Genomic DNA, 25,108 nt, shown 5'->3' with positions numbered 1-25,108 from the left:
CCTGACTTTGGGGGTGCTCCAGGGCTCCTTTTCCCACAGGGATGCGGAACAGTCCCATTCCTGGTTGTGCAATGAGCACTAGTCCTTTTATCAGGTTAGACTCCACCGTTCAGCGACGCACATCCTGTGCCTCTTTATCTCCTTTCGGGCTCCAGGCCGATGACAACTCTGCAGCCGCAGGTGTCATGTTCTGCAAAGACATGGCAAGGGCAGGGAACAGGGGGTCGACTGAGCCTGTTCCCGGCCCACATAAAGTTCCAGGTCATCCTCCTGGCACAGTGTGACTGACACCACAAAATACCCCCGAGGGCTGTCCTCCTTATAAAAGTTGACCCAATCTCCCTCCCTCAAGGGCCTGCTGAATTTTACTGAGGCGGCATTCACATAAACTTTGGAGTTCGCATCCACCTCTCGAATAAAGCCGTAGCCATGGTCCACATTTGTAAACACCACGTCCGGCCATAGCGCCCCCTCCTGGTTGGCTCAGCTCTGCCCACACCTCCTTCTCCTGCTGTTTCTTATGCTCAATGACCCCCGCAACCCAGGCGGCCTGCCTACTGGATGGAAAGGGGCCTTCTGTCTCCTGGTGGAAACGAGACAGACCGACAGACGAGGTGCCACTATGCATGGGCCTGCTCTCCGGTGATTGGGGCCGAGGTGCAGTCCAACTTTCCGGGTTCAGGGGATGAGGTCCACTCACCACCACCTGCTCGAGCATCCCGGCCGCGACCGTCCCGCTACCATCGGATCCTTCCGCCAGTACAGCTGCGCACTCCGACTCCTCCTCTTCTTGCGCGATCTCCCCCAGGGCAGTCTCTGTTTCCGGTTCACCGGCCTCCAGCTCCCGACTATGATGTTCTGGCTCTGGCAGCCGCCGGCACCACTTCTCTGCAGGTACAGGGAATCGGTCGGTCTAGAACTCGTCAGCGACTCATCTCTGACTCTTCTCTTTCCCTGTGCTTTCCCGCGCTTCTTCCAAAATACCCCAGAGTCATACCGACTTGTCTGGTACTGCAGAGTTCCTTCTGGCCAGCCTAACTATCTTCAGGAGTTCCCCTGTCTGTTTCATCCCAGACAAAAGGTCAGCAGCCCACGTAGTTAGTTGCCACATATTGGAGCTGCCCTGCATTCCTCTGCTGCTGTGACCGCCGCCCCACAGGTCCTGGACGACTGGGCTTTTTGCTGAAGGTTTCGTTGCATCTGCCCTGCCTGGGCTCTTAGGCCCTAGTGACCAGAATACAGGAAATTCTCTGACTTACCCACAGTTATCCCTTTCTAAGTTAACTATTCCCTATCCTATGTGTGATAGCGTGTCCCCCTCTAGTGGGCTAACTCCATCACTGTACTTTCCCTGAACAATAATACAATATATATACATTACACATAATAACAGTACTTATAGCAGCATTACCTTACACACAATGACAGGGACTAGAGCAAAGGGAGTGGGGCACAAGTCAGTCCCAGTACACTCTTTACATTTTCACTGGAGAACACATTTAAATGGAACCTGTCACCTCAAGAAATGCTAATTACCTGCAGGAATAGTGGTAATCTGCAGGTAAAACTCTCAGACAATGAGAAGACAGTGATATTTAACCAGCACTATTAATTTGATTAACACAGAAGGGAAATCTATTTATAAGCGTATACTGTATTGTGGCAGAGCATCTCACTCGGCTGGACACAGAGGTATAAACAGAACACTGGCTCTTTAAGAATGTGCTTGGCTTATTGAGGCAGCATAAACCAAGCAAGGGAAAATAAACACAGCCCTCTGGGTAAAACAAAATAAAATGGAAGAAAACACATTTACTAGAAACACACTCGAACACAGTCAAAATTGCCTCCATATCATCCCCCGGGGTCATCTTTTACATGGCTCATCTTACCACTTTCCGAACGCACGAGTCATCACTTAGATATGGAGGAGGGGTGGTTTCTCTGCTGAGAGCATCTCCCACCAGGAGTCCCAACTGCCTTTGTTGCTGTTGAAGCTGTTGTATTAAGAGTTTATTTGTTTCCTGCAGTACCTGCTGCTTCTGCTGTTGGCTCACGATCAGGTGCTTGATTAGCTTCTCCATTTTGCCTGACCATTGTTCCATCTCTGTAGCCACCTTCACCAAGGACATATGGTTTATCCACCGCTGCTACCCGTGTTCTTGGAACATTGCCTGCATCCGAAATACCACTTGTGGTAGTGCCTCTCACTCGGCTGGACACAGAGGTATATAATCCGAATATTGTCTCCTTAAAAATGTGCTTGGTTTATTGAGACAGCATAAACCAAGCAAAGAAAAATAAATACGGCCCCCTGGGCAAAACAGCAAACAAAACAAAAAGGAAGAAAATACAGTCCTTTTACTAGCGGGGTTCTGCCCGCTCATGGGTATAGTGTCCATGGTACAGGTCAATAACATGCCACACGGGCACAAACACTTTCCTGGAGTATTTCCTTTCCAGGTACACTGCACACTGTTGTCTTGCAAAGCCTGCCACTTAAACCCTAGACCATGTAACTCCTATCTATCATGTGACTGACCACATGATTGTGACATCACACAGGTCCTGTCAGTACACGGTGGTGCAGGTGGAGATAAGGTGGGCACCATCCCACCCACTCTATGGATGCCCACATAAAACAGCCCATGTACGAAACTTTAACTTAACCGTCACAACACGTATTGTGAGGGAGGGAAATACTCTGATTTATCCCCTCCATTACTCTACCAGTGACTTTGTCACATATCCACCCTGGCCCAAAGCTGGGGGTTTTGGCACCTTCACCTGATTAAGCAGGAGACTCTGGACAGGGCATCTGAGTTCCTGTGCAACTTCCCTGGCCTGTGCTCCACATGAAAAATAAAGTCCTGGAGTGCCAGAAACCACCTAGTTACTGGGGCATTCTTCCCCTCCCTTTCCCTCATCCATCTCAGGGGTGCATGATTTAACAATAGCCTGAACTTTCTGCCTAAGGCTGAAGTCACACACAACCATTAAAAAAAGGTCCCATTTTAACGGTCCGAAATCGCACAAAGGTATCTTAACCATTGATCTGTTTTTGATGTGATTTTTCTTAATTGATGTGATTTTAATCGCATGTAAGGATCCATTTGACATCCGTCTGGCGAGATTTTCTCGCAGGGTAGCTAAATGGACATATAATGGAACCCAATGACAGGTTTCCCCACACAAAGAATGAATAGATCTAGACACACACACATATATATATATATATATTTTATACATGTCATAGAGACACATTAATATGTATATTACAAATTCATACAGTTCATCATAGCAGAATAGCTGCAGAAACATTTGCCGGCTTTTTTATAACTATTCTTCTTTATTTAACCGGTCTCTGTGATTTTACTGTATTTGAAGAATTGCCGGCTTTTGCTAAAGAACACCGGGTGCGATTTTATCGCAAGTCACACATCTAGTCCGTTTTTAGTCCCATTTTTTCTCGCCCCCATAGACTTGTATTGTCGAATCCGATCCGAAAATCGGTGACAATCGCAGCATGCTGCGATTGTCTCGGTCCGAGGATCGGATCCGATCAAAAATCGCACGATGGGAGGTGCCCCATAGAATAACTTTGGGATGAATGCAATGCGATTTTTTATCGCATTGCATTCGTCCGATTTAATCGCCAGTGTGACCCCGGCCTAACAGGTAGTATCTCAGGGTGTCGATTGCCAACTTGATGGCCAAGCAGTCTTTTTCAACTATGGCATAGTTTTTCTCACAGGTGGAGTGCTTCCTACTTAGGAATAGGACTGGATGTTCGTCCCCATCTATCTCCTGGGACAACACGGCTCCCACTCTGACATCAGAGGCGTTCGTCTGGAGCACAAACTCTTTAGTGAAATCCAGTGCGACCAGACCGACTGCACAGGACAAGCTTCAACTCCTGGAATGCCATCTCTGTTTTACAGGACCACTTGACCATCGTTGATTTTGTCCCCTTGAGAAGATCCATCAGGGGGAGACTATCATGGTGAAATTAGGGATAAATCACTGATAATATCTCATAATTCCCAGAAACGCCCAAACCTGCTTTTTGGAGACCAGCTGCGACCACTTTTGGATTGCCTCCACTTTGTCTATTTGTGGCTTTATCTCGCCCCTTCCAACGATTTAGCCCAAGTACTTTGCCTCTTCTTTCCCAAGGGCGCATTTCTTTGGGTTTATAGTAAACCCTGCCTTCCTCAGTGCATTTAGTACCGCCTGGATTTTCTGTAGGTTACTTCCCCAATCCGGGCTGAATATTAAGATGTTGTCCAAATAAGTGTACTTCTTGTGGGGGACTAGTATCCCGTCCATAACCCTCTGGAAGGTAGCTGGGGCTCTTTGTAGTCCGAACGGTATCCAGGTATATTGAAGGCACCCGTCAGGTGTGGAGAAGGCCATCTTCTCCTTGGCACTTAGAGACAGGAGAATTTGCCAGTATCCTTTTGTTAGGTCCAGGGTTGTTATGTTTCTGGTTGACCCTAGCCTCTCAATAAGCTCATCAACCTAAGGCATCGGATAAGTGTCAAACTTGGACACCTCATTGAGCTTCCTGTATTCATTACAGAAGCTCCACTCTCCATTCGGCTTCGACACAAGGACAATAGTTCTAGAACAACCGCTCTTTGACACCTCGATGAGAGCCAGGCCCAACATTCTCTTCACCTTTTATATATATACACACAAGTAAGCACTTTATGGTGTGTTACAGTAACATGGTCAACACAGTATATTATGACACAGCAATGCGACTAAATACAATATCTATGCAAAGTACTATTACATACACTGTTATTGCTATCTAGCAGTTAAATGACTGTTAATGCCTTTATGTCTCAACTTAACGGGTGCCACTCTCAGCACTTGGCCTGTTTGCACTGTAGTCTCAATAAACACCTCTGATTGTTACACTGGCCCTAGAGGGGGTTACTGGTATTTCCCGCTAGGCCGCAAGTCCTAAATATGCGAGTCACAGGGTATACAGTTTGCTTGTCTCACTGGCTGTCTCTGTTTCCTGAAGTACAGCCCAAGTCTCAGCCCAAACCCTGTAGCATAAGTGTTTGCTAGAAGTAATAGCCCACAAGAATGGTTCTCTGCTACAGCTGGATCGTCTCTCAAGCCTAGTTTGGACCTGGTCATGGTCTTCTACTGGTGCAGGGTGCTGATCTTCCACTGGTTTGGGGTGTGGATTTTCTGCTGGCACTGGGAACGGATTTTCTCTTGGCACTGGGTGCGGATCTTCTATTGGCGTGGGGTGCAGATTTTCCTCACAGTTCAGGCCTTCTCCGGCATCTGATTGCTCTTGGACCTTTCCGTGGTGATGACTGTGAGCCACCTCACAGCCAAACAACCTATTGTCTGCTTGTCTGCCAGGCCTTTTATAATTAGTAACTGAGACACAGGTGTTTCCTGATCTGGTGCCGTCATCAAAACTCTTCCTGTGGGCACATGGGTTCCCACTATTAGGTTACTACTACTGTAAGTCTTCCTTTACTTTAATTTTCACTTTTGACCAGTAAATAGCGGTGTTCCCTTGCAGTTATTCAGCTAGGTATCAACTCTAATCATCTTCTCTTGTCCACTTCCTTACACAGGTAGCAGTTATAGTCACTGCTACCTATATATTGACCATGCTGTAGTCACATGTAATGACAACCTGCTCTGCAGCATGTGTGTACAACATATGTGTGCAGAATAGGCTGTCAATCAAAGTGCAGGAGAGTAATCACATCCATGCTCTCTCTGTAGTATATGAAGCCTGTAATTGCTCCCTGCAATCCCCCAATGGCTGGAAATGAGCAGCAACAAGGAGAATATAACCTAATTTTCTCCTTCTAACTGCGCTTCCAGTAAGTCAGCTAAACAAGATTTAAATGCTAGATTATGTACCTGTAACCCCTGTATCTGCAGGTAAATAGTGTTTCTCAAGATGTCAGGTTCCCTTTAACTCCTGAGCAACAAAAGCAAAAACACATCTTAGAATGAATGTAAAATGAAGCAAGACACCATTTTAGGTGGCGCTCTTGCGGAAAAATGATTTTGATATATGTTCTGCATTAAGGTGTGATATATTTCCAGTGATTACATTGAGCAGTCAGGTTTTGGAAGCACTTCAGAAAGTGAAATATGGAGAGGAACATCACACCATGAAGACTACAGTGCATTCTAAATATCTCTATCAAGAGGGAATAACTCTTCATTACTTTAAGTCAACATTCAGATATCATACTTCTTTTTTTGTAAGGCCAGCCAAGTTAAATTATTAGTGAACCTGCCAAGACTCATGCACTTTTAACCCGCAAAATGTCTAACAATATCTTCTTCTTGCTTTACCTAATTATATTTGGTTTACAGTCCAAATAGATATCAAACATTTAACTTTTCTTGTACTGGACAACACTGCACTTACCTAGAAATGCGGCTTCATCTAATGAATTTTAACACATAATCCAATCTGCTGTGGAACTTGCGCTATAGTCAACTATTTTCATGACCTAATTAGAGCAAGGACTGTATAACTAAGACTGCGCCAATGTTGTAAATCATTCATGGATATTCTGCACAGGAATAAAAAGCTATTTTTAATCACAATTTTGCCTATGCATGCAGAAGGTTATTACTAACAGCTTTTTACATTTGCTAGTGACTACATAAAATACAAAACCATGTCTATAGAGGTACATATTTTGTCTATAATTTAATATAAAGGGATCAGAATTGCTTGAAATGTCAATGTTTTTACCTTTGTTTATGTTTAAGACTTATAGGATTCTTCTTATTCATGCAAATCAACATCAATAACACGAAGAAGAAACTGGATTTCCAGCTACATTGGGTGTGGAAAGTATTCAGACCCCTTTACATTTTTCACTCTGTTTAATTGCAGATATTTGGTAACTTCAAAAAAGTTCATTTTTTTCTCATTAATGTACACTCTGCACCCCATCTTGACTGAACAAAGAGAAATGTAGAAATTTTTGCAAATTGATTAAAAAAGAAAAACGAAAATCTCAAATGGTCATAAGTGTTCAGACTCTTTGCTCAGACACTCATATTTAAGTCACATGCTGTCCATTTCCTTATGACCCTCCTTGAGATGGTTCTACTGCTTCATTGGAGTTCAGCTGTGTTTAATTAAACTGATAGGACTTGATTTGTAAAGGCACACACCTGTCTATATACAGTAAGACCTCACAGCTCAAGTGCATGTCAGACCATATGAGAATCAGGTCAAAGGAACTGGCCAAGGAGCTCAGAGACAGAATTTTGGCAAGGCTCAGGTCTGACCAAGGTTACAAAAGAATTTCTGCAGTACTCATGGTTCCCAAGAGCACAGTGGCCCCATAATCCTTAAATGGAAGAAGTTTGGGACCACTAGAATTCTTCCTTGTCCTGGCCATCCAACCAAACTGAGCAATCGAGGGAGAAGAGACTTGGTGAGAGAGGTATAAAAGAACCCCAAGATCACTGTCGCTGAGCTGCACAGATGCAGTAGGGAGATAGGAGAAAGTTACACAAAGTCAACTATCACTGCAACCCTTCACCAGTTGGGCCTTTATGGCAGAGTGGCCCGATGGAAGCCTCTCCTCAGTGCAAGACACATGAAAGCCCACATAAAGCTTGCTAAAAAGCACAAGGACTCCCAGACTGTGAGAAATACACCAAATTTCTAGTGGCCGTCCCTGTGAAGAATTTAACTGCCCAGATTACACAGCCCCTCCACCGTCAGAGACACTGTATTGTACTATGAGGGGCTCTGTGCCAGTGCCGTCGGCCATCTGTGGGCCCATCAACATGTTCAGAGCAATGGCACTTGCCCGGGTGCGCCAGGTGTTGACCCCAGCCATTGGGGGGGTGGGCAGTCCACTTAGGGAGGTTTAAAAAATGACATATGTTGATGTGTTGGCTGGACATTCAGCAGCTGCAAAGGGCGGAATTGGGCAAGTCGGAGGAAGAGGAGGACAAAAGCGATTCAGTTTTCTGGGAACCTATGTGTCATCAGGGGAAGGTGGGACAAAATCCTTTGCAACCTATGCATGGTTCATTTTAATGAAGGTTAGATCATCAACATTTTGGGTAGACAAACGGGTCCTTTTTCTGTCAGGATTGATCCAGCAGCACTGAAGACTCTTTCAGATAACACACTAGCAGCAGGGCAAGCGAGCTCCTATAAGGCATATTGTGCCAATTCAGGCCAGGCATCCAGTTTAGAGGCCCAATGGTCAAAGGGGAATGACTTGTGAGGGAGAACATCGATATGGGAGGAGAAGTAGTTTGTAACCATATTTGACAACTGCTGTCTCCTGTCACTTTTAATTGATGCAGTATTAGCAGTCGTGTGAGCGGTACTTGAGAAATCATTCCACAACATGGTCATTAAACCCCTGTCTCCAACGCCACTTTGGCTGTGTGCACCATGAACACCTCTTCCATTGTGCCCACTACGGATTCGTGGGAGAAACAGCACCGCTGCTGTGTGCTGGGAAAGCCTCAAACAACCTGTTTACCAGAGTTGCTTGTTTGCTAGCCAATATTATCTCTAGGTTCTCCTGTGGCATGATGCTGTGTAATTTGCCTTTGTAGCGTGGATCGAGGATGCTGGCCAGCCAGTAGTCGTCATCTCTCATCATTTTGGAAATGCGGGGGTCCCTTTTTAGGATCCACAAGGCATTATCGCACATGTGGACCAATGATCCAGGTGTCAATGATGCACTGCCAGTGGTGGGTGGAGGAGCACTTTCTGGCAAATCCACATCCCTACAGTCACGCACAAACACTGTACCTGACCTTGGAACGCCAACATTTTCTCTTCCCCCTGAGAAGCATCCTCCTGCCCAAAATAATCATCCCCCTCATCCTCCTCCTCTTCCTCTTCTTCCTCCACCTCGTCCAGGACAGTTCCCTGACCAGACAATGGCTGACTGTCATCAAGGCTTCCCTCCTCCTCCTCTGCAGATGCCTGATCCTTAATATGCATCAAACTTTGCATGAGCAGACACATAAGTGGGATGCTCATGCTTATGATGGCGTCGTCTGCGCTTACCAGCTGTGTGCATTCCTCAAAACACTGAAGGACTTTACAGAGGTCTTTCAGCTTTGACCACTGCACACCCGACAATTCCATGTCTTCCCTCAAACTGCCTGCCTATGTATCCTCCCACAAATGCATTACAGCCTGCCTCTGTTCGCACAGCCTCTCAACCATGTGCAGAGTGGAGTTCCACCTTGTTGCAACATCTATGATTAGGCGGTGCTTGGGGAGGTGGAGCAATCACTGCAGCTTCTGCATATGACTGGAGTGTACGGCTGAGCGACGGATGTGCGAGCACAGTCTTCGCACCTTATGGAGCAGGGATGTTAAATCCGGATAATTATTAAGGAAGCACTGCACCACCAGGTTCAAAGTGTGAGCCAGGCAAGGTATGTGTGTGAGTTTTGCACGGGCTATGGCTGCCACAAAATTATGGCCATCATCACTGACTACCTTGCCTGCCTCAAGATGTAGACTGCCCAGCCATGACTCTGTTTGTCGCTGCAAGTAGTCGGCCAGTACCTCCGCGGTGTGTCTGTTGTCGCCCAAAGACATCATCTTTAATACAGCCTGCTGACGCTTACCATTTGCTGTTCCATAGTGGGACACCTCGTGTGCAACACTACCAGCTGCGGATGGAGTGCTCATATGACTGTGCTCTGTGGACGAGCTTTCGCTGATAGAGGAGGAGGATCGAAAGCCTACAGCCAGCTGTTTCCTATACTGTGGGCTAGGCAGCACTGTTCCACCGCCGCTGTCCCCAGTGGAGCCTGCATCCACCACATTAACCCAGTGCGCAGTGATGGATACATAATGGCCCTGGCCATGCCTACTGGTCCATGCATTTGTTCTGAGGTGCACCTTTCCACTCACTGACTGTTTTAGTGCATGGACAATGCGGTCTTTCACATGTCGGTAGAGGGCAGGGATGGCTTTTCGAGAAAAGAAGTGCCAACTGGGTAGGTCAAAGCATGGGACAGCGTAGGCCATGAGGTTGCGGAAAGCTTCGCTTTCAACCAAACGGTAGGGCATCATCTCTAATGAGATTAGTTTGGCAATGTAGGCATTCATACAAAGTGTACACGGATGAGAGGATGAGTACTTTCTTGTCCTACTCAGAGTGTCTGGTAGGGTGAGCTGGACTGGAGAGCTGCATATGGGGGAAGTAGCGGTGGACCGGATGGAGTGAGATGGGGTTGGTGATGGTATTGGTGGTGATGGCCTAGATTCAGTGTTGTGTTGCAAAACCATTGTGATTCCCTGAGTGCTTTGGCCTTGCGACAACACCTCCACAGTTAGTGCTGGTGGTGTGCTTAACGGTGGCGGTGGTCTTACAATGGGTGAAGCGATGGAGCATTGCTGGCTACCTTCAGTCGGAGCAGGTGCACACGTGCTACCTGAGGTTTTGACGTCCGTCCATGCTTGCAAATGCATGTTGATTAAATGTCTAAGCATGCAACTGGTATTCAAATTTCTTAGATTTTTCCCTCTGCTAAAGGTCCTTCGGCACTTCTTACAGGTAACCTTTGCCTCATCAGTAGGATTTTGGACAAAGAAGTGCCACACTGCACTCTTCCTACTATGGTATACATTTTCTGGCCTTGCATGCTGTGCTAAGTTGACCGTCTGGCCAAGCTGTCCTGCAACTCTATTAGTTTTTGGTCCACGTTTTTGGACAGCTACGGGCCTGCCAGATAACCGCTGCTGCAATGTCAATGCCTGCTGTGGATCTTTCTCCTTATCTGAACTATTGCCAGCGCCACCCTTCTCCCCCAATGGATGCCAATCCAGGTCAAGAACTGGGTCATCCATCACCTCCTCTTCAAAGTCATCCGCACCTTCCTCTTTACCTTCCTCTGTATCACCGTGTAAGGTGGTATAGTATGCGGTAAGTGGCACCTGAGTTTCATCAGGGTCAGATTCTGGCTCAATAGACTGCGAGGGCAATGTAGTGCTCTGGGTCGATGTACCAGCAGAATCATCTAGCAGTGGCTGTGCATCAGTGCACTCCATGTCAGATTCATCTTGGACTGGGGAATTCTGGATTTGACTGGATAACCCAGGCATGGTATGTGAAAAGAGCTCCATAGAGTAATCTGAAGTGTGGGCTGCCGCATCCTTAACTTTTGGTGGGGGTGAAGGACACAAGGAAAGGTGTTCTTCCTGGCCAGAACCCTGCACTGACAACTCCGTGCTTGTAGGTTTTGAACGTTCAGAAGAGGAGGCAATAGATCTGGTGGCTGTTTCGGGAATGTATGCCAAAACCTGTTCCTGATGCTCCGGCTTTAAAAGCAGTTTTCCTACTCCAAGAAAAGGCAACCTTACAGGCCTTCTTGGACCAGAGGATGACACAGGTTCAACACCTCCTGCCTTAGCTGCTATTGTGCTTTTGAAAGAACCAGCCGATGCACCACCACCATCAGTACCAGCTGCGCCCCCCTGTTCACGTCCGTGGACTCTTCCACCATACTTCCTCATGTTTGGGAAAATGTACAAAAAATACCAGCAGAGAGATGGTACTGTATGAGGAGCATCCAGCTGTGTAAGGAGTATTAAAAAAATTAAATCTGCGTATATATTTAGTTAGTCACAGACGCTCTCACAGTATGTATTGGACCGTAATCCAACAAGCAGATATATGGAACTGTATCAGAAGTGTACAGCTGTATATGTTTTTTGAGTAACTAACAATCTCCGTATATGTATTTACGGAGTGTCACACACACACGCTGACTCTGTATAGATGTGACTGTAATGGGAACTGTGAGTTCATTTTTCCCTTCACCATTGAAGTCTGATGAACTCCCTCCTCTAGTGAAGGAAGGTAGTGAGACTGATTACCAAACACCTGGGCAGCTAGATGATGACTGGGTGGCTGGAATTGAGGACTGGATATAAGGCTGCCGACGCCCTTCTTCCTGGCTGGTCATTTTCCTGCTGGATTCTTGGAGACCAGTCTGATTCCTGCATCTCAAAGCTAAGTTTTTCTGCTCTGCTTTGTACTCTTCAGTTTTGTTTTTGTTTTGCCTTGTTTTTTGGGAGTTCTGCCATCCCCGGCCGGGGGTGAGCTGAATTCCATTTTTGTCTCTGATCTGTTGATATTTTGCTCTGTCTTCAGAATATACCTGAGTGCTGATATAGTCTTTTGAAGCCTAGCGACTTCAGGGCCTGTTTTTCCTATCAGTCGGTTGGCTCATTTTGATAGGGTTTTTGCGGATGGCAGACAGCAGCTTTCCTATCCTGTCCTATGTAGTTAGCTTGGGTCCCATCATTTGCTCAACCTATCTTTCTATCTGTGTTAGTGTTTTCATCTTGCTTCACCGTCATTATATGTTGGGGGCTGCCTATTGCTTTGGGGTCTGCTCTGGGGCAGTTTAGTTTTTCCCCTTTCTGTCTTTAGGCTATATAGTTCTCCAGCTGTGATCGAGGGGTCTAGGGCACCGTAGGAACCCCCCACGGCTACTGCTAGTTGTTGTGGATAGGTTCAGGGGTCTGCAATCCGATAGCTGCCAACCTCTCTGGTTTTTCTGGACTTAGCTGGTATTTTGTTTTTTCCTCCTTCGGTGACTCATCATAACAGGGAACAGCAGATATACAATACTGTTTGCGAATCAGACAGCTCTATACAGTGTGTGTATTGAAAATTGTCAATCTCCGTCTATTTGTATAGGGACTGACACACGCTGTCTCTGTCTAGTTTTGACCGTGATCAAACAGCAGATATGCGAAACTGTTTGAAAAGCGGACAGCACTCACTCTAAGGTGTAGGTCTGGAAAAACGGAAAAACTCCTCGGCTTTTTTTTCCAGAGTCACACACAGATAGCTTCTATTTGTCCGTGATACAAGGCGGTACACAGTAGTGTGTCAGGATCGTACACCGCTATACGGTGTCTGTATGGAAAATTGTCAATCTCCGTCTATTTCTATAGGGACAGACACACGCTGCCTCTGTCTAGTTTTCACCATAATCAAACAGCAGATCTACGAAACTGTTTGAAAAGCTGACAGCACTCCAAGGTGTAGGTCTGGAAAAACGGAAAAACTCCTCAGCTTTTTTTCCGGAGTAACACACAGATAGCTTCTATTTGTACGTGGTACCAGCCGGTACACGGTGGTGTGTGAGGATCGTACACCGCTATACGGTGTCTGTATGGAAAATTGTCAATCTCCATCTATGTCTATAGGGACTGACACACGCTGTCTCAGTCTAGTTTTCACCGTAGTCAAACAGCAGGTATACGAAACTGGTTGAAAAGCGGATAGCACTCTAAGGTGTAGGTCTGGAAAAACGGACAAACTCCTCGACTTTTTCTTCCAGAGTCACACCCAGATAGCTTCTATTTGTCCATGATACCAGCCGGTACACGGTAGTGTGTGAGGAGCGTACACCGCTATACGATCTGTGAAAAAATGAATGCTCAGTAACTCACCAGGACAAAATAATAAAAGGTAGCCTTACAATGCAGCCTAATAATCACCACCAGCGCTGCTGCACAAAAGCAAAAATCCTCCCCTTTCACTGCACACTAAGGCTAAGTGCACACGTACCGGAACTCTCGCGGAAATTACCGCGAGAATTCCGGAATTCCAGTCCGCGGGAAAATCGCATTTTAAATTCCCGTGATTTTCCCGCGGAAAAACTAGCATTTTGCAAGCGTATTTAGCTTGAAAAAAAAGCGTTTTCCAAGCGATCTGTAGCATCGCTTGGAGAACTGATTGACAGGTTGGTCACACTCGTCAAACAGTGTTTGACGAGTGTGACCAACTTTTTACTACTGAGGCTTCCTATGCAGCATCAGTAGTAAAAGATAGAATGTAAAAAAAAATAAAAAATGGTGTTATTCTTACCCTCCGACGTCCCGCGCATCCGTTCCCAGTAATCCTTTGCGAAAAAGCCCGCGATGACGTCCGTTCTCGCGGGATCGCGATGTCTCGCGGTAATTCGCGATGACGTCGCGCGAATGACCGCGAGACTTCGCGATCCCGCGAGACTGGACGTCATCGCGGGCATTTTCGCAAAGCACTACTGGGAATGAGAGCGTGGAGAGAAGCGGGAAGGCTGCGCGGGACGTCGGAGGGTGAGAATAACAATATTTTTTATTTTTAAATTCTTTTTTTTTACAGGGATATGGTACCCAAAGCCCGGAGGACAGTCTCCTCTCCTCCGGACCGTGGGTACCATCCGCAATTGTTCTGCTTACTTTCCGCATGGTGTGCACAGCCACATGCGGGAAGTAAGTGGAACAATGCATTCCTATGGGTGCGGGATCGCCGTGATTCCGCAAATTAATGAGCATGCTGCGGTTTTTACCGCAAAGCGATTCCGCCGCGGTAAAAACAGCAGCATTAGCACAGCATTGCGGAATCCCATAGGAATGCATGGGATGCTTATTTTTCGCGTTTTTGCGGCAAAATCGCGCGGTTAAAACCACCGCGGAAATGCGAAAAAAACACCACGTGTGAACTCAGCCTCACTGTACAGTGAAAAGCGCTATCAGCAGAAGCAGTTTTTTTTTTCTTCTTCCCTGCCTAACGCTCTCCCTATTCAGAATCAGCAGCAGCACCTCTCCCTATGCTAAGATCGCCAGAAGTAAGATGGCGGCCAGCGGTCACAGCCTTTTATACCCACTGTGACGCCACACAAAGCCAGCAAATCACTTCAATGCCCTTCTCTAAGATGGTGGTGGCCGCTGCCTATGTCATCGCTCTGCCCACAGTGTGCTTCCTCCATCATTGGCTGAAAAAAGGCGCTGGAAGCATCATTTGAAACGCGACTTTGGCGCTCGGGTCGCCAACATCATGGCCGACCTCACGCTATGGTCGGGTTTCATTTCATGAAACCCGACTTTGGCGAAAGTCGGCGATTTTTTAAATTGACCGACCCGTTTCGCTCAACTCTAGTTACTAGGTCATTCTGAGCAATTGATTATAGAGTTCATGTTAGCTGTAATTATATATGAGTATATAGGAGTATGTATGCAAGTGAGATCTACATGAAATACATATATATTTCCATCACACATTAACCTTAAGGTTCCTTTGGCAACATTGGAACCTAAGTTTATTAGACCTTATGAGATCACGGAGGTGGTTAACCCTGTGGCGTTTCGTTTGCGCCTTCCAGCATCTTTTAAGATCCCCAATGTATTGCATAGGGCCCTATGAATAGTAGTAGGCTCCATCACATCAAGAGAATCCACAAAGAAACTCCTAGAAAGGGCGTCCGCCTTAACATTCTTAGTGCCCGGAAGAAAAGAGACCACAAAATTAAAATGCGTGAAAAACAAGGCCCACCTAGCCTGTCTAGGATTCAAGCGTTTAGCTGATTCAAGATAAATCAAATTCTTGTGGTCTTTTTGGTGGCCTGCCTTATCTCGTGATGTCAGGAATTTTGTGCAGTCCTGTGGGACTTGTTATCGGTCCAAGCCCTGTTATCGTTTTAGTGGTTTGTTGATGCCTCTGCCGGTGCCCAGGAGGCCATGGACCCATATCTCAATGGATTTTATTTCTGATCTTCCTGTCTCTCAGAGAATGACTGTTATCTGGGTGATCTGTGATAGATTTGCTAAGATGGTCCATCTTGTACCACTTCCAAAGTTGCCATCTTCTTCTGAGTTGGTGCCCTTGTTTTTACAACAGGTGGTTCGTTTGCACGGGATTCCTGAGAACATTGTGTCGGACAGAGGAGTCCAGTTTGTTTCCAGATTTTGGAGAGCTTTTTGTTCCAAACTGGGAATTCAGTTATCTTTCTCCTCTGCATTTCATTCTCAGACCAATGGGCAGACTGAGAGAACAAACCAGACTTTGGAATCCTATTTGAGATGTTTCATATCTGCTGATCAGGATGACTGGGTCTCATTTTTGCCCTTGGTCGAATTCGAGCTAAACTATAGGGCTAGTTCTGCCATTTTGGTGACGCCTTTTTTCTGTAACTTTGGGTTTCATCCTCGATTTTCTTCAGGGCAGGTGGAATCTTTGGCCTGCCCAAGTGTGGATTCTGTGGTAGTGAGAATGCAGCAGATGTGGGACCAAGTAGTGGATAAGTTGTCCCACTCTCAGAAAAAGGCCCAATGGTTCTCCAACCGGTATAGGACCATTGGTCCCCGGTTTAAAGTGGGTGACATGGTTTGGTTGTCTTCAAAAAATATTCCTATGAAGGTTGCGTCTCCAAAATTCAAGCCAAGATTCATTGGACCTTATAAGATTTTGGAAATCCTTAACCCCGTTTCTTTCCGTTTGGCTCTTCCAGTTACGTTTAAGATTCATAATGTGTTTCATAAATCTTTGTTGAAGAGGTTTGTGTTGCCAGTAGTTCCCATGGCGGCACCTCCTGACCCTGTATTGTTAAAGGTAATTTGGAGTATGAGGTAGAGAAGATATTGGATTCTCATTTGGCTAGACGGAGACTTCAGTACTTGGTCAAGTGGAAGGGTTATGACCAGGAGAATAATTCTTGGGTCTCTGCTTCTGACATTCATGCCGAAAGATTGGTTCGTGCTTTTCATCGGGCCCATCCTGACCAGCCTGGTGGCGTGGATGAGGGTTCGGTGACCCCTCCTCAAGGGGGGCTACTGTTGTGAATTCTCTTTCTGGGCTCCCTCTAGTGGTTACTGAAGGTAGTGGAGCTGGTCAGATTGACAGAGGTGTTGCGAGTTCTCTTTCTAGGCTCCCTCTGGTGGTTACTGGAGGTAGTGGAGCTGGTCAGATTGACAGAGGCTTGCCACCTGATAATAATGATGACGATTGGAGATCTGGGGGCTGAGTTAGTGCTCTGGCTGTGCCGAGGCATCTAGGACATCGTAGGTACGCTCCACGGCTACTGCTAGTTGTGTGGATAGGATCAGGGGTCTGCAATCCGCTTAGTTACTAAGCTCTCTGGTTTTCTGTGGCTTAGCCTGGTCCTGCTATCCTCTTCGGTGACCCATTCATAAAAGGCCTCCTAGTGGGGGTTCTTTTGGAATTCTCCCCAATGTGTTAATTTTCTGTTCATGAAATTTCATTGTTGGGGTTTATCTTGTCTGCATAAGGGTTTAAGATGGACCCTGGGAAGGTGTAGGCCATAATTGATTGGGTTCAATGTCGTGACCTTAAAGCTTTGCAGCGTTTTCTTGGTTTTAACAACTATTATAGAAAATTTATCAAGGGTTTTTCCCAGATTGCTAAACCGCTTACTGACCTTACACATAATGGAGCAGATCTCAAGGTTTCGTAAATAGCTGGATGGTATTAGGACTTTTGCAAAATTAAAAGAATGCTTAATGTCTGCTCCTGTTCTAATCCAACCCAATCTCCAAAAACCTTTCATTGTGGAGGTGGATGCTTCAGAGTACGAGGTAGGGGTCGTTCAATTACATGGGTCCAAAACTTTGACTAACCTGCGTCCATGTGCTTATTTTTCTTAAAAATTCTTGTCTGTGGAAATAAATTTTAATGTTGAGAATCGTGAGTTCCTTGCTGTTAAATTGGCTTTGGAGGAATGTAGTCATTTTTTGGAGGGGGTTGTTCATCAAGTTATTGTGGTCACTGATGACAAGAATCTAATTTATATTTAGTCAGCTAAATTGCTAAATTGTAGACATGCCAGATGCTTCTTCTATTTTCTCTAGCTTTAATTTCTCTACCATGTTCAGGCTGGGGATCTTAGAATGTGAAAGCTGATACATTATCTTGCAGTCTTGATTAATTTTCTCTCCCAGAACATCCATCCTCCATTCTTCCTCAGGGAATTGTAATTTCAATAGTAACCTCAGAATTGGATGAGGAGATCCATAAAGTCCAGTTATTGACTCCTTCCGCTACTCCAGGGTCCAAATTATTTGTGCCTGTGTATATAAGATTGCATCTGTTACAGGAGTTTCATGATTCTGTACTGAATGGTCACCCTGGGGTCACAGCTATGTGAAAAAATCATTGCTAGACTTTTTGGGTGGCCATCCATGTATAATGATATTAAAGATTTTGTATCCGCTCGTGAAGCCTGTGCACGCCCTAAAGTCTGTCATAACCGGCCTGCTGGCTGGGAAATTAGCTCCACTACCATTTCCAGAAAGACCATGAACTCATCTGTCCATGGATTTCATCACTGATTTGCCTCTATCTGGTGGGAAAACTGCTCTCTGTGTGGTGGCTGACTGATTCAGCGAACAGGCTCATTTTGTTCCTTTGTCAAGATACCTAATGCAGAGATACTCTCCAAGTTTATTTGTCATATTGTAAGTTCACATAGGATTCCTCTTAATATTGTGTCTGATAGGGGGATCTAATTTGTCTTCAAATTTTGGAGAGGTTTTTGTAGTAAACTGGAGATTGTCATTTTCCTTTGGTTACCACCCTGAAACCAATGGTCAGACTGAGAGGACAAATCCATCTTTGGAACAAATTTTGAGGTGCTGTGTGGCGACTCAGCACTAGGACTGGTCTTAACTTTTACCTCTTGCTAGTACGCTTTTAACAGTCAGGTAAATCAATCTACTAGAATCTTGCAGTTTTTCTGTATCTCTGGTTTTCATCTCCATTTTGGAAAATAATCTAGGATTAGTTCTGAAAGTCCTGGAGTGGACGTCGCCATGCAGAGACTTGGGGATATCTGGAGGGAGGTTCAAATGAATATAGCGACTGATCAGATTCACCAAAAATGGAAGGCTGGTAGAAATCGTTTGGTGGGCCCTGTCTTTGAAATTGGGGATAGGGTTTGGTTGTCATCCAGAAATATCAAACTTAAAGTGCTGTCGATGAAGTTATGTCCAATGTTTATTTGTCCATATGACATCCAGGAGGTGGTCAATCCGGTGGCATTTAGTTTACAGCTTCCTCCATCCCTTTGCATCCCTAATATTTTTCATAAGTCTCTATTAAAGGGAATCTGTCATCTATTTTTAGCCCTATCAGCTGCCGGCACCGCCATCAGGGGCTTATCTACAGCATTCTGCAATGCTGTAGATAAGCCCCCGATGTAACCTGAAAAATAAAAATGAGTTAGATTATACTTACAGGGGGGCGCGGTCTGGTGCGGTGGGTGTCGCGGTCCGTTCCGGTGCCTCCCATCTTCTAGAGAACACGTCCTCCTTCTTACTTCTGCATCGGCTCCTGCGCAGGTGTACTTTCTCAGCCCTGTTGAGGGCAGAGTAAAGTACTGCAGTGTGCAGGTGCCGGGAAAGGTCAGGGCGCTCCGGCGCCTGTGCACTGCAGTACTTTATTCTGCCCTCAACAGGGCAGATAAAGTACACCTGCTCCGGAGCTGTGGCTGAAGTAAGAAGGAGGACGTCATCGCTAGAAGATGGGAAGCATCGGACCAGACCGCGACAGCCATCAGACCGGACCGGACGCCCAGGTGAGTATAATCTAGCTTGTTTTTCTTATCTTTCAGGTTACATCGGGGGCTTATCTACAGCATTACAGAATGCTGTAGATAAGTCCCTGATGGCGGTGCCGGCAGCTGATAGGGCTAAAATGGGGTGACAGATTCACTATAAAGAAGATTGTCACTTCGGCAGAGTCTCCCTCATCCCTGCCTCCTCCGGTTTCAGTCTATGGTGGCTTGCAGTATGAGGCTTAGCATTGTGGATTCTCATAGGGTGCGATATTCCCTGCATCTACTGGAGTGGATAAGGTCCTGAAGAGAAATCTTCTTCCAGCTCGAGATGTGAAGGCCGAGCAGTTAAAGCCTTCCATCTGAAATTTCCTGGGAAACCTGGGAATCCCGTGACCCCCCTTTAAGAGGGGGTGCTGTCACGATTCCTCCCATAAGTGTGTCTAGAATGCAGTGATTGACAGCTCAGTCATCTAGTCTGGTGCAGAAGCATACTGAGCTGTCTGTGTTTTGATTGACAGCTCAGCCATCCAATCTGAGACTGGGAGGTACTGAGCTTCCATCAGGTGTTCCCTATTCCTAATGATTACTCAGCAACATAACTTGGCTGGTAGATCAGTGTGGTTTGCTTATCTGTGCCTTGTGCTTTGCTTGTAGATCTGTTGCTGCCAGATCTTGGACTCATTCTGACAATCGGTTTGCCTAGCCCCTTTGCTCTGATCTGCTATCTTCCAGGTATTCTGACCTCAGACCTTTACCTGACTTTTCCCTCTGTTGATGACATACTTCCTGGTTCTTGACCTTGGACCCCTTGACTTCCCTGACTCACGGATTGTCCATGAGAAGTGACTCAGCATTACACTTTCTTTGCAGGTCAGCAATAATACAAGTATTTTGTTTGCTGAATAATTAAACATATTTTCCAAACTGCTTCAAAATGTACAGTTGTAAGAGTTGTATGGGCCAAGGTATAGTGCTGCAACCGTAGGCACCATTTACATTGGTTCCTCTGGAAGTGTATGCGCTACCGGCTTACTCTTATTTCCCTCGCTCAGGTCACATACTGTATGATAGTACGGGAACCCACTGTTTATTCAGTACACAAGGAAGATCTAAGTCCACTTTGATTCAAAAGAACTTTATTTACTGATAACCTTAAATATATTACATACATTAGGCACATCTTCTGCATACAGCAAAGACAGGTTACAAGTGGCGACATAAAGCTTGAGCAAAGTACTTTCCAATTACACAGCATAAATAACTCTCCATGTTATCTTTTTTCTGTCTGTCCACAGCACACTTCTGTAGTAGTACCTGTGCCCTGACCTGATCAGCCTAATCTTCGTTCCTATGGTTCCAGGACCAGCTTCTCTTTGTTAAGGATATTTCAGCCATGTCTAGGTATATGTGTCACTTTTTCTCCATTTACTTTTCGGCTTGCTACTCTGCAATTCTCCTATTAAACACACACACGAGTAATATAAATCACTTCCTTCTTCTTCCATAACCATGCACTAACAGGTGACGGATTCCTGTAGCTACACAGCAGGAGTCCAGAGCCTCACATACTGATTTTCAGCAAGTCATTCCTGAGGATAAGTCCCGCTGCCGCTCCACTGAGCATGCTCATGAGACGATCTCCCATTGGAGCTCGGTAGTCACGTGCTCAGGTCCTTCCTCAGATCTGATTGGTCCATCTCAGAGATCTGGAAGGTCCCGGCAGCGCATGGCTATAAAAGGACCGCATGGCCGTTCGGCATTACTTGCTGGATGTGTGAATGGTGACGGATGTATGATTCTGGTGACTGACTCATTTGAAACCCCTTCCCTCTGATATTACGTATGTGGATAGGGAATTAGTTCAGCAGTCAGCACCAGTCAGTGGCAAGCCTTAGGCCACTGTGCACACCGCGCCTCTACACTAGCATCCGATTGTGCTACTCCTCATGGCACTATCGTCTCGCGGCAGTGTCCTACACCGCGCTGCAGTTGCAGCTCTCTTTGGCGCCCGCAGTAGCGACGCCGCACACACGGTAGGTCTATCGGACGCAGTTCCTTCTGCCTTTGGTCCTGCACCTGTGACCTGATACTGTGTGTGCATATATCTGAGACCTGTGACGCTAACAGACTCAGCCTTTTGTGTTTACCCTTACTGGCATCTCTGTGATTAAACAGTGATTGCTCTGCGCACCTGGGTGACGTTTAACCCCGTGCGCATTATACCGCCATATTGTGCGTCTGCCATTACTCAGCAGCAGTTATAACACCTTCTGCACGGTGGACCCCGAGCGGCGAACGCACTTTATTATTTATTTTATTTAGTGCATTCCGCCGTTCCTAACACTAACTCACTCAGGAAATCACTCCCTTTTACTTTCAGAAACTCCTACCATCTCTAGGGTTGGATAAATATTAACTCTGTGCCCTGCATCTACAGTGCTTTGAAAAAGTGTTTATACCCATTAACTTTTGCACTTTTTTTCATGTTACACGCACAAACGTAAATGTATTTTTTGGGGATTTTATATCATATACCAACACAAAGTATCAAGTATTTGTGGTGTTATTTAAATGATACATAGTTTTCTAAATATTTAAAAAATATACATTTGAAAATTGTGCTGTGTATTTGTATTCAGCCCTCTGTAATCTTATACTCCTAAATAAAATCCAGAGTGACCAATTGCCTCAAGAAGTCACATAATTACTAAATTGAGTTCACCTCTGTGTAATTTATTCTCAGTATAACTACAGCTATTTTGTGAAGGCCTTAGAGGTTTATTTGAGAATATTAGGGACCAAACAGTATCATGAAAAACAAGGAACACACCATGCAGGTCAGGGATAAAGTTGTGGAGAAGGGTAAAGCAGGGTTAGGTTATAAAAAAAATAGTCCAAACTCTGAATTATCTCACAGAGCACTGTTCAATCCATCATTCAAAAATGGTAGGAGTATAGCATAACTACAAATCTACCAAGACATGGCCATGTATCCAAACTGACATCCCAACCAAGAAGGGCACTAATTAAAGAAGCAGCCAAGACAACTATGGTTATTATGGAGGAACTGCAGAGATCCACAACTCTGATGGGAGAATCTGTCCATAGGGCAACTATTAGGCCGGAGTCACACTGGCGAGGAATACGGGAGAGTGAGAGGCGCAAAAAGCACGCATTAGACACGGACAAATGATTCTCTATGGGGTCACTCGCACCAGCCGTATATTTCTCCTCAGTATCCAACGCTCCGTGCCACTCGCAGCATGCTGCGATTGTCAGCGTACTACGCCCGTAGTACGCCAATGCAAGTCTATGGGTGCGCAAAAAATACGGATTACACACGGAATACACGTGTGACCTGCGAGCAATACGCAGGTCTTTTCGCTGGTGAACAGGAAATGGGCCAATCCATCATCAGGAAGCCTAGACATGCAAATGAGCTCAAAAACCGCTCCAGACATCCAGGAAGTCAGCCTCCACAGAGTACAGCAGCAGCATGGCGTCCACATACATTAATGTAGAGCTCCTCATTGTGCTGGTGCAGGAGCGTCCAGAAATATGGGACCCACGCGACGCAAACTATGCGAACCGCACAAGAAAGGAGGCTTCATGGAGGCGCATCTGTCGCCAGATGTACCATGACTTTGGTGACAGACCACGTGATGAGCAGCATAAAATTCGTAAGTGCAACCATAAAAATATCATTAACCTTAGCGCGCGCTATAAAATGTGAATCTAGAATCAGCACCCCCCTTCCTGTGCATGTACTTTTATTAGCCTCATGAGGCCGTTACATTAGGATGTGACACGTGGCTTCACACAGCCATAATTAGGGGTTAGGCCACAAGCTCCTCATCCTCCTAGCCACTAAAATTAGTTTCAGTGGAGCTAATGAGACCCTGTGTCTCGGCCCAATTACATATGCCACCATGGGTAGAACGCACACCCCAGAAGGCCCCATGCCTAGACTACTGGTAGAAAATGTGACCTCTCAAATTTGTGATTTTGACAATCTTTCCTGTCACATTGCAGTGGAAGATGTGATGAAACGGTGGAGAAGCATCCGGGACCAGTTCCGCCGGGAACGCCAGCAGTGGTCCAGGAGTGGGGATGCTGGACATGTAAAGCGCAAATATATCTATTATGACCGGCTGAACTTCCTCGCCCCAATTCTGGCTCTGAGACCGTAAGTACATACCTCACACCACATGACACAAAAACATTACACAAATACTTTACAGGGACAAAAATATTGATGTATTTTTGCCTCTGTTCTATTTCATAACAGAACTCAATCCAACCTTACGGATCGAGGAACGGTCTCAGAGGCAGAGCCCATTATAGATCCTGTAGGGGATGAGGTGGCTGGCCCATCTTCTCCCTCTACAAGAAGGATGGCTGTAGAAGAGGCATCACAAGAGCACACAATGCCTGCCCTACACACCACACCACCAGGACGGTCTGCTGCTGCCACCTCACCCATTCTGGAAGAGCCTGACAACTTGAGCAGCAGCCCAACTGCCCAGATCAGGTCCTCCCCACAGGCTGCTCTAGCCTCACGGCGATTAAGAAGAAGGCGCCAGGTCACCATTCAAGAGAGCAGGACCAATGTGGACACAGGGGTGCTGAATTATTTGTCCAGAGTCACTACAGATGATGGTGAGGAGGCCTATGCATGTAGCCTCACCCTTTATCTCCGTGCCCTTACCCGTGAGGTCAGGCTCCGTATTAGGGGATGTATTCAGATCCTGCTTGATGCAAGCACCCCCCCCAATACCCCATATGAGGTGTTTGAATTTCTGGAGAGGTGGCAGCTGTCACCACGAAATTTAATGCGCATGAGACCATCCACACAGATGCTTGCTCAAGCAGGGTCTGAACAGCCCTTAATACGTGGGCCAACACCTCAAGCCCTTCCTCCCCCTACCCATCCTTCTATTCCGCAGCCCCAAATGTCCTCCTCAAGCCAACCCCACCAATATGGCCACTTGTACCCACCCAGTGTTGGAGGCTGGTCCCAACCTGGTTGGGGACGATCTGGCTATCTTGGTGGGTATGAGCCACGGGCCTACCAGAGCCAACAAGAAGCCCTCACCATCATCATTACTCTGGCCAGTATCCCCTACAGGCCCAGGAGGCTGGACAACTACAGCATCATGGGCAACAGTATGGCCCCACATAGGGCGATGTTGGCCACAATGTCCAGCAGCAACCACAGGCTGCTCATCCACGTTCCCCTTCCCCTACATATGAGGATTTATGATTCTAATGTTTGGAGATGTCCAGTGACATGTAACTGGTGCTCCTAATCTAGACCAAAAAACAGGTGTTCTCCTTCACCAACATTTAGAACATAATTTAACACTCACATTTTTAAACAATGTTTTCCAAACATATGAAACAATCCATCATGACAGGCAACGCTACCTCACGCCTTTCACACAGATATTACATGTGTGTATAAAAGAGAATATTTAAATGCGCTATACTGTTAAATGAAAGGATGAAAATACACTACTCACTTGCTAACGCATAGGAAAGGCGTCATTGCCTAAAGGTACTGTCACACTTAGTGATGTACCAGCGATCCCGACCAGCGATATGACGCGGTCAGGATCGCTGGTGCATCGCTAAGTGGTCGCTAGTGAGCTGCCAAACAGGCAGATCTCACCAGCGACATCGCTGGGGACGGGGGTCGCTACTTACCTGTCACACTAGGCGATCCTGCGTCCTCCCGCCCGCGTCCATG

Source organism: Dendrobates tinctorius, unplaced genomic scaffold, assembly GCF_039654945.1.
Source record: "Dendrobates tinctorius isolate UK_male_01 unplaced genomic scaffold, ASM3965494v1 ptg000008l, whole genome shotgun sequence".
NCBI lineage: Eukaryota > Metazoa > Chordata > Amphibia > Anura > Dendrobatidae > Dendrobates > Dendrobates tinctorius.
This window is presented reverse-complemented; position numbering follows the sequence as displayed.